Genomic DNA, 9152 nt, shown 5'->3' with positions numbered 1-9152 from the left:
GCTGGGACCTGGGGCGAGCAGCCGCCTCCAGCCTGCGCGCTTCCCTTCCTCCGAAGGGACGCGAGTGAAATCACACCCAGAGCGGGGAGAGCGGGGCCAGGGGGCGGGGGAATCCCAGGCGAGTGGGGCCGGGGCGCTGGGCTTCCTCCCCGGCCCGGCGACACCCGGGGGACACCGGGGCTCCCTCGAGCCGCTAGCCTGCCTGTGTGGACTCGTGTGCACCCTCGGGGGAGGTTCCCGGGAGGCCGCGGCAGCCGGACCGCGGCGAGGGGCCGCCAGGCCGAGCGGACGCCCTGAGGGCCGCGTCCGGGTGGTCTCCGGGCCGGGCGGGGACCGCGCGCCGCCCCTCCCGGGCGCCCAAGCAGCCGAGCCGAGCAGAGCCGAGTGCCCAAGCGCCGCGGGGCGAAGCGGCCCTCCCCACCCAGCGGCCGCGCCGCCGCCCTGCCCCGGGCGGAGTAAACAAGAGACGCGCAAGATTTGACCTGGCGCGACCCGGATTTCTGGCCGGGGTTCCCCCTGAGCAGGTGACTCCGTGGGAGGGGTGGAAATTAGTCTCTGGAATTCCGGGCCAAAGACATTCACTGTGGTTCTGCTTTTAAGGCAGGTATTTCACCGACAACTGCGGAATGTTTTGCGTCTCAAGTTTCAGATTTCGCGGAAAGGGACCAAATGTCAAGGCATATCAAATATTCCTTTCCCTTTTCATTAAAAGCGAGTGCATTAAAAGGACAGCCCCTTTAATGACTGCGAGAATAGCACTGCCGGTTTCGTTTTTGTTTTGTTTTCATTTCGACCTCTAATCAGTGTATTTCTGAGGTGCCCGAGCAATGGCGACATAGCCGTGAAGGGCGACTCTGCAAAATAAAGCGGTGATACATTTTTTTATCGATACTTTTTTTTCAAAGGAGAAAAATCTGAACTATTTGAAATAAGTTGCACTGTGTCCTTTGAGATTGATCTCATTTAACTTCAGGGCCTACTTCCACTTAAGCGGCTTCTCCTTTCATTGTATAAGTTCTTTAATATTCAGCCTTTCTTGACTTGAAGCAATTAATAAAAACTCCCTCATCATCATTTTCTCTTAAATGTACGCCATTGCATTTTTAAACATCCACTTAAAACGCAAAACGTGATTTTCGAAAATTTTTTTCACTTCCAAACCCACCTGCTACATACTCCCAGAGCCCATTTTATTTAATTGCTTAATAGAGAAGATTAAACACTTTCTTTAAGAATCCAATTTCCCTTCAGCACACACAACAGCAGCTGCTCAAGCTCCCAGAAACTGAGCAAGGAAAGTAGCAAGCAGCGTTTTGCTTCACAAGAATAAATATTAGTTGAAATCTTAAATGCCTATTTTAAAGGACTAGATTAAGTGGTATAATGTGAATATTAGGATATTTAGGTAATTAATTTAAATACTTTTTTTTAAAAAAAGCAAATAGACATCAGTTTTGATGACCTAAGACCCCTAAAGACAGTCGTTAGTCAAACTTTGATTCTTACTGCCTTGTTCCAAAATCATCAAGCACTAAAGAAGATAGCCTGAATTGAGTTGAAGCACAAGTAAAAATATTTATGAATATGTGTAAACTAGGTGACATCCCCTCTGCTAGGAAGAATCACTGTCTTTAAGTAAAGGCATCCCTGTCTCCAGCCCCTAATGCTGAGACACGTCTGTCTAGTTGCTTATATTTAAGGGCAATATGGTAACAGAAAAACTCCTCTCCCCAGAAAACTTCTGAAGTCAAAACCAAAACTGGCATTGGTAAACTGTGCACTCAGCCCTAAGGAGATCTATGGAAAGTGAGGCTGGCTGGAGCATAGCTGACCCCATCTAGGCACCCATATGGAGCATCACAACAAGGTAGGAACTTTCTTTTCATACTTGTCTTTCTCATTACTTTTCAGTTTCAAAGGAAAGGGAAATCTGGTAATCTGGATTATGAGATATTAAGAAAGTAAAAGAATTAATGTCCACATGGCAGTATGGAATTTTTACAGAGCCAGAAATCACTTCGAACTGACAGCACTTTCATTCAAAAAATATGCATTGAGTGCCTACTATGTGCTGAAGATACTTAAGATACATCAGTGAACACATGAAAGATCTCTGCTCTTCTGGAGCTTGTATCCTAGTGGGGGGAAAGGAGATGGAGGAGGAACAGGATAGAAAATAGCCATAAGAAATAAATGGTAGAGAACTTCGGAAGATAAAAAGAATTACAGGGAAAAACAAAAATAAGGTAATGGATATGGGTGGGGTGGGAGGTGTGTTTCTGTATTAAATAGGAATGTCAGAATAGGACTCATTGAGAAGTGACATTCCTGCCAAGGCTTGAAGGATATGATTTAGCAGTAGACAGACCTGGAGTAAAGAACTTTTCAGGTAGAGGGACCAGCTAAGATAAAGCTCTAAGACCAGAGCAAGCCTGGCATGTTTGTGGACCTTAAGAGAAACAGTGTGATGGGAACAGCTGTGACAGCCAGTGAATAGAACAGCCTCCCAGGCCACCATAAGGACTTTTCTCATTCAGGAAAAAGCTTGACAAAGGACAGATTTATGGTCATTGCCACCCAATCCCACTGAATCTGAATCTTTGTGGGCCCAGGAATCTGCATTTTAACAGATAATGCAGTTGATACTTATCCATTCTAAAGCTTAAGACCTACTGCCACAGAGCACGGAAGCTCATACACCCAGGCAGGAGAACTGGGTACCAGGAGCCATTGTACCTAAAGCTTCCAGAACCAGGCAAGGCCATGTTACTAATCAGGGGTCTTTCAGCTGGCAAGTTTCAATCCTCAACTCAAATTAGCTTAATGAAAGGGACTTCATTGACTCACACAACTAGAATTTCAAGGACTAAATTCCAACTCAGTGGGATCCTGAGGCTCAAATGATGTTACCCTGGTTCAGTCATTTCCCCTCTCACAGCTCTTTGTGTCTCTCTGCTTCATTTCGGTCTTCAGACAAACATTCTGCAGGGTGGTGGCAGCAGTCCCAGATTATTGTTTTCCTAGGTTAGCAACCCCAGTAGGAAAAGACCTTCCCACATAGCTCAGTCAGCCTTAGTAGTCAAGTCCTTGCACCTGAACCAATCACTGAGCTCTGGGTGATGGGATGATCTGATTGGTCATATCTTTCCCTGGAGTGGGGATGTGGTCCTCATGGAAAGACAAGTTCCCAAAGGAAAGAAGAGGAGTTAGTTAGGTATTGGGGGTTGGAGGGGCCTACTAGTTTCCTTAAGTCTTTGGCCTTGGTTTCTCTCTTTTTTAAGTAAGGGAGTGGGTCAAGATGATGTGGCTGATTCCTTATGACTATACATTCTATATAAATCTCTGTAATAAATACCTCCGCAAAACTGTGCAAAATGAATTAACTGGCATGCCATTCCCTCAGATAAATTTATAAAAAAGGTTTGAGATACTGGCAGCTATTAACATTGCAAAACTGGACTATACTTCCCTTATTTAAACGAAATGTGTTCCTGGAACAAGTGGTGACTGAACACCACAACCACGTTCCAACTCTGTTTCTACTCGCCTCCAGATTATGTGAGTTTAAGTACGCTTCTTCCTCTCAGCATCCAATAATCGTGGCCTCTTGATTTCTTTGTGGTCACCTGGGGTACAGAGCAAGAAATCTTGCTCTACACAAATGTATCTATAAAATGCCAGACCCTGTTTGGCATGAGCATAAAATTCTTTTTCTAATAATATGGCCCTATTTGGGGAAACTACTCCAAATCAGAAAGGATGTGGAAACTATGATGTAGTTCAAACTCTGGGCAGCCGCTGAATGAAATGCTATTTTCTTTAGAATTATAGTAGCGGCCTTCAACATTATGAGGTATATAACTAGTATTTAATATGTCCTATAAATGTCTTCAGTGTTCTTCAGGGTAATTGGGATCTCAAAAGATTTGGTTAGGATCCAAACACATACACATTCTGTATTTTAGCTCAGTGTTTTTTTAAAAAGAAAATGCCACACATCAAAAAGTGTTTACTTTGCTGGACAAACCAAATCGGTTCTCAAAAAATGACCGTCGCTTATGAAAAGTAATTATTCAGTAGCTCTAAAACAAACCACCTGAATGCTTATGACCAAGAAGGAAATCAGACTGTATCTAGTATTTACATTAGACACCAGTTTCATAATCACTGACTTGTGTGGAAACTGGTGCAGAAATTCTGTAAACTCTTTGCTGTTTTTGATACCTGCTTTTTGTTCTGTTTTGTAAAAATGATAAACTTCAGAAAATAAAATGTCAGTGTTGAATAAAATATATATATATATATCAATAAAATACTAAAGGGGTACCTGCTATGGGGTTCTGATGAATAAATGGATTATAGCCTTGGGTCTTACTAAAGAGGGATGATTTAGAACTGCCTTCTAATGGATCTCCCACTTCCTACTCATCTGCTTTAATTGGTATATGGAGAAAAATTAAGCAGAATCATGATTTGTGTGGTGTGAAGAAGACTTAGGTCTCCAAAAATTAGTTGAAGAAAAGAATCTTGAGGGAGAATCAGCCTGTCTGTTGAATTGTTACTAGGATACAAGCCACTGTAATGCAGACCAGTCTCTTTATCCCACTATAACCTCCTTTGGTTGGGGAGTGGAAGGAGGGGGTGGTAATTAAGGACCAATCAGCTAAAGCCAGACTTATTGAGTGAGACGCAAGGTGACATCTGTTAGGATGAAGGATAAAGCTCTGGTCCTCCTGCCTTTCTCAGGGTGGGTGGAGCCCAGAGATATCCAACCAACCACATGTCACCCCACACTCCAGAGTTTCTCTAGGTATATTCCAAAGACCACCTGTAGCAACATTTCTTGAAATGCTTATTTAAAAGTCTGGGCTGTCCCCTAAACTTACAAATCAGAATCCTCAAGATTAGGCCTGGGAAACTCCTAAGTGAATAAGATACCCCTGACTCCTATTCTCATTTAAGCTTGAGAACCACTGCTTTACACTTTACCCCTAAGACTGATCTGGGGCTGGCTGGCTGCCTGAGAACCCCCTTCTCCCCTCTTTATCACATTCCTCAGGTTTCATGTGATCCCTTTTGACAAGTTGGCCCTTTTTATTCTTCAAAGACATTCTCTTGGATCTTATTTTAACCAGATTTCATCTTTGTAAAAATATGTTAGAAAAGAAAAGGCCCCAGTGAATAAACCAGCCCTGGGGATGGGAAGGATGGAGAACGGATGAAGGCATGCTGGAGAACAGAATTAGGAATGCACAGGGGAGAAAAGGGTGAGGGAGAGTTTAGTTGATGGGATGAACAAGATGCAAACAAACTTTGATGATTTTCTGGTTTAGCTTTGGACTAGCCACGTCCACAGTTTCTGGAAGGGTACTGCACATTTCAGCAGTCCAAGCTGCTAGGGAAACTAGCTTCTTCATTCTTGAGAGCACTTAAGGGCTGCACACATCTGGTCTTTATCCTAAGGAAGACAAGTTCAGTGGTTTCTCATGGAAAACCTTCTTGAAGAGTAAAGAACAAAAAAATCAGATTAGGAAACAGTCAGTAGCAGGAGTAGGACTCTTTCCAGGATTACTGAAGCCCAAATGCCCCCTTAGATATAGGGAAACGTAGGCTTACAATGCCTCATTAATAATTTAACAACATCAAATTAGACCTTCCCCACTCTACTCTCTTCCATCACCTCCCCACTCCAAAATAAGTCGTAGCTGAAATTCCTTCACTCAACAGTCATTACTTGGGGTTAAGGCTTTGTACCTATAGAAATCTTCCATTACAAGCCAAATACAAATAGTGAGGTCTTAATATCCTAAGCTCTTAATAAGTCATTAACTTCTTATGAGAGATTAATTTATTAATTAATTAATTAATTAATTTATTTATTAAATTGCCTTTCCAGAGTGACAGACCTCAGGACGCACACTGATTTATCTTGATAAAGCAAAAATGGGAATGATATGGGGAGGGGGGTAAGACAGAGAGGCCAAAGCTTGGACAGGACTGCTATGGGCTAAACTAGAGGTCTAGGAATAGGACATAGACTAAAGGGGAAAAGTTGTGGAAATATGAAGTGAGAGAGAGGCAAAGCAGAACAAGGTCTTTGGCACCCACTGAGGATGCCTCTGCTCAGGGCCCGTGGAGAGGGCACCATGATGATCTGCGCTTCTCAGGGAGCAGTGAGGTGGGTGGCTCTGTCAGCCCAGAGTATATGTCCCACTCTCACCCTGAGCTAGAGGGAGACTTGTCTTCCCTCTCCAGGCCTCCACTTCCTCATCCAAACAGCAAGGAGATCCCCTTCTAACCACAGATTCTGAAATTTGAACTCCTGGAAATCCAGCAGGGTCAGAAGGGAGGGAACAGGAAGAGTGGAGAGCAGAAAGGAGAAAAATAGGGGAAAGAGCTTATCAAGGACCTTTGCATTCCTCCCAAGCTCTTGAGTGGTTTCTTAGGGCAAAACCTCAATTTCTAGTTCTAAAGAAATTGATATATTTGGGAGGATGGATAAATAATGGGTAAGATTGGATGCAGCAAAAGCAGTTCTAAGAGGGAAGTTTATAGCAATACAATCCTACCTTAAGAAACAAGAAACATCTCAAATAAACAATATAACCTTACACCTAGAGCAATTAGAGAATGAAGAACAAAAAAACCCCAAAGTTCGCAGAAGGAAAGAAATCGTAAAGATCAGATCAGAAATAAATGAAAAAGAAATGAAGGAAACAATAGCAAAGTTCAATAAAACTAAAAGCTGGTTCTTTGAGAAGATAAACAAAATTGATAAACCATTAGCCAGACTCATCAAGAAAAAAAGGGAGAAGACTCAAATCAATAGAATTAGAAATGAAAAAGGAGAAGTAACAACTGACACTGCAGAAATAGGATCATGAGAGATTACTGCAAGGAACTCTATGCCAATAAAATGGACAACCTGGAAGAAATGGACACATTCTTAGAAATGCACAACCTTCCAAGACTGAACCAGGAAGAAATAGAAAATATGAACAGACCAATCACAAGCACTGAAATTGAAACTGTGATTAAAAATCTTCCAACAAACACAAGCCCAGGACCAGATGGCTTCACAGGCGAATTCTATCAAACATTTAGAGAAGAGCTAACACCTATCCTTCTCAAACTCTTCCAAAATATAACAGAGGGAGGAACACTCCCAAACTCATTCTACGAGGCCACCATCACCCTGATACCAAAACCAGACAAAGATGTCACAAAGAAGGAAAACTACAGGCCAATATCACTGATGAACATAGATGCAAAAATCCTCAACAAAATACTAGCAAACAGAATCCAACAGCACATTAAAAAGATCATACACCATGATCAAGTGGGGTTTATCCTAGGAATGCAAGGATTCTTCAATATACGCAAATCAATCAGTGTGATACACCATATTAACAAACTGAAGGAGAAAAACCATATGATCATCTCAATAGATGCAGAGAAAGCTTTTGACAAAATTCAACATCCATTTTTGATAAAAACCCTGCAGAAAGTAGGCATAGAGGGAACTTTCCTCAACATAATAAAGGCCATATATGACAAACCCACAGCCAACATCGTCCTCAATGGTGAAAAACTGAAACCATTTCCACTAAGATCAGGAACAAGACAAGGTTGCCCACTCTCACCACTTTTATTCAACATAGTTTTGGAAGTTTTAGCCACAGCAATCAGAGAAGAAAAAGAAATAAAAGGAATCCAAATAGGAAAAGAAGAAGTAAAGCTGTCACTGTTTGCAGATGACATCATACTATATGTAGAGAATCCTAAAGATGCTACCAGAAAACTACTAGAGCTAATCAATGAATTGGGTAAAGTAGCAGGATACAAAAGTAATGCACAGAAATCTCTAGCATTCCTATACACTAATGATGAAAAATCTGAAAGTGAAATGAAGAAAACACTTCCATTTACTATTGCAACAAAAAGAATAAAATATCTAGGAATAAACCTACCTAAGGAGACAAAAGACATGTATGCAGAAAATTATAAGACACTGATGAAAGAAATTAAAGATTGATACAAATAGATGGAGAGATGTACCATGTTCTTGGACTGGAAGAATCAACATTGTGAAAATGACTATACTACCCAAAGCAATCTACAGATTCAGTGCAATCCCTATCAAACTACCACAGGCATTTTTCACAGAACTAGAACAAAAAATTTCACAATTTGTATGGAAATGCAAAAGACCCCGAATAGCCAAAGCAATCTTGAGAAAGAAAAACGGAGCTGGAGGAATCAGGCTCCCTGACTTCAGACTATACTCCAAAGCTACAGTAGTCAAGACAGTATGGTACTGGCACAAAAACAGAAATATAGATCAATGGAACAGGATAGAAAGCCCAGAGATAAACCCACGCACATATGGTCACCTTATCTTTGATAAAGGAGGCAAGAATATACAATGGAGAAAAGACAGCCTCTTCAATAAGTGGTGCTGGGAAAACTGGACAGGTACATGTAAAAGAATGAAATTAGAACACTCCCTAACACCATACACAAAAATAAACTCAAAATGGATTAAAGACCTAAATGTAAGGCCAGACACTATCAAACTCTTAGATGAAAACATAGGCAGAACACTCTATGACATAAATCACAGCAAGATCCTTTTTGACCCACCTCCTAGAGAAATGGAAATAAAAACACAAATAAACAAATGGGACCTAATGAAACTTAAAAGCTTTTGCACAGCAAAGGAAACCATAAACAAGACCAAAAGACAACCCTCAGAATGGGAGAAAATATTTGCAAATGAAGCAACGGACAAAGGATTAATCTCCAAAATTTATAAGCAGCTCATGCAGCTCAATATCAAAAAAACAAACAACCCAATCCAAAAATGGGCAGAAGACCTAAATAGACAATTCTCCAAAGAAGATATACAGATTGCCGACAAACACATGAAAGAATGCTCAACATCATTAATCATTAGAGAAAATCAAAACTACAATGAGATATCATCTCACACTGGTCAGAATGGCCATCATCAAAAAATCTACAAACAATAAATGCTGGAGAGGGTGTGGAGAAAAGGGAACCCTCTTGCACTGTTAGTGAGAATGTAAATTGATACAGCCACTATGGAGAACAGTATGGATGTTCCTTAAAAAACTAAAAATAGAACTACC

General features: G+C 41.4%; 1 long non-coding RNA gene across 1 annotated transcript in view; it reads left to right on the top strand.

Moving 5' to 3' along the window:
- The first annotated feature begins 355 nt into the window (after positions 1–355).
- The window catches only part of LOC133102576 (uncharacterized), a 28560-nt gene continuing 19763 nt past the window's right edge, over positions 356–9152 (top strand). The window contains exons 1-2 of the long non-coding RNA XR_009702998.1: positions 356–524; positions 1735–1867. This is a non-coding gene — a long non-coding RNA (uncharacterized LOC133102576). The remainder of the gene's footprint in view (positions 525–1734; positions 1868–9152) is intronic.

This window comes from Eubalaena glacialis, chromosome 12 (assembly GCF_028564815.1).
Source record: "Eubalaena glacialis isolate mEubGla1 chromosome 12, mEubGla1.1.hap2.+ XY, whole genome shotgun sequence".
NCBI lineage: Eukaryota > Metazoa > Chordata > Mammalia > Artiodactyla > Balaenidae > Eubalaena > Eubalaena glacialis.
Note: the sequence above shows the minus strand (reverse complement) of the source record. Positions and strands in the feature narration are given on the sequence as shown.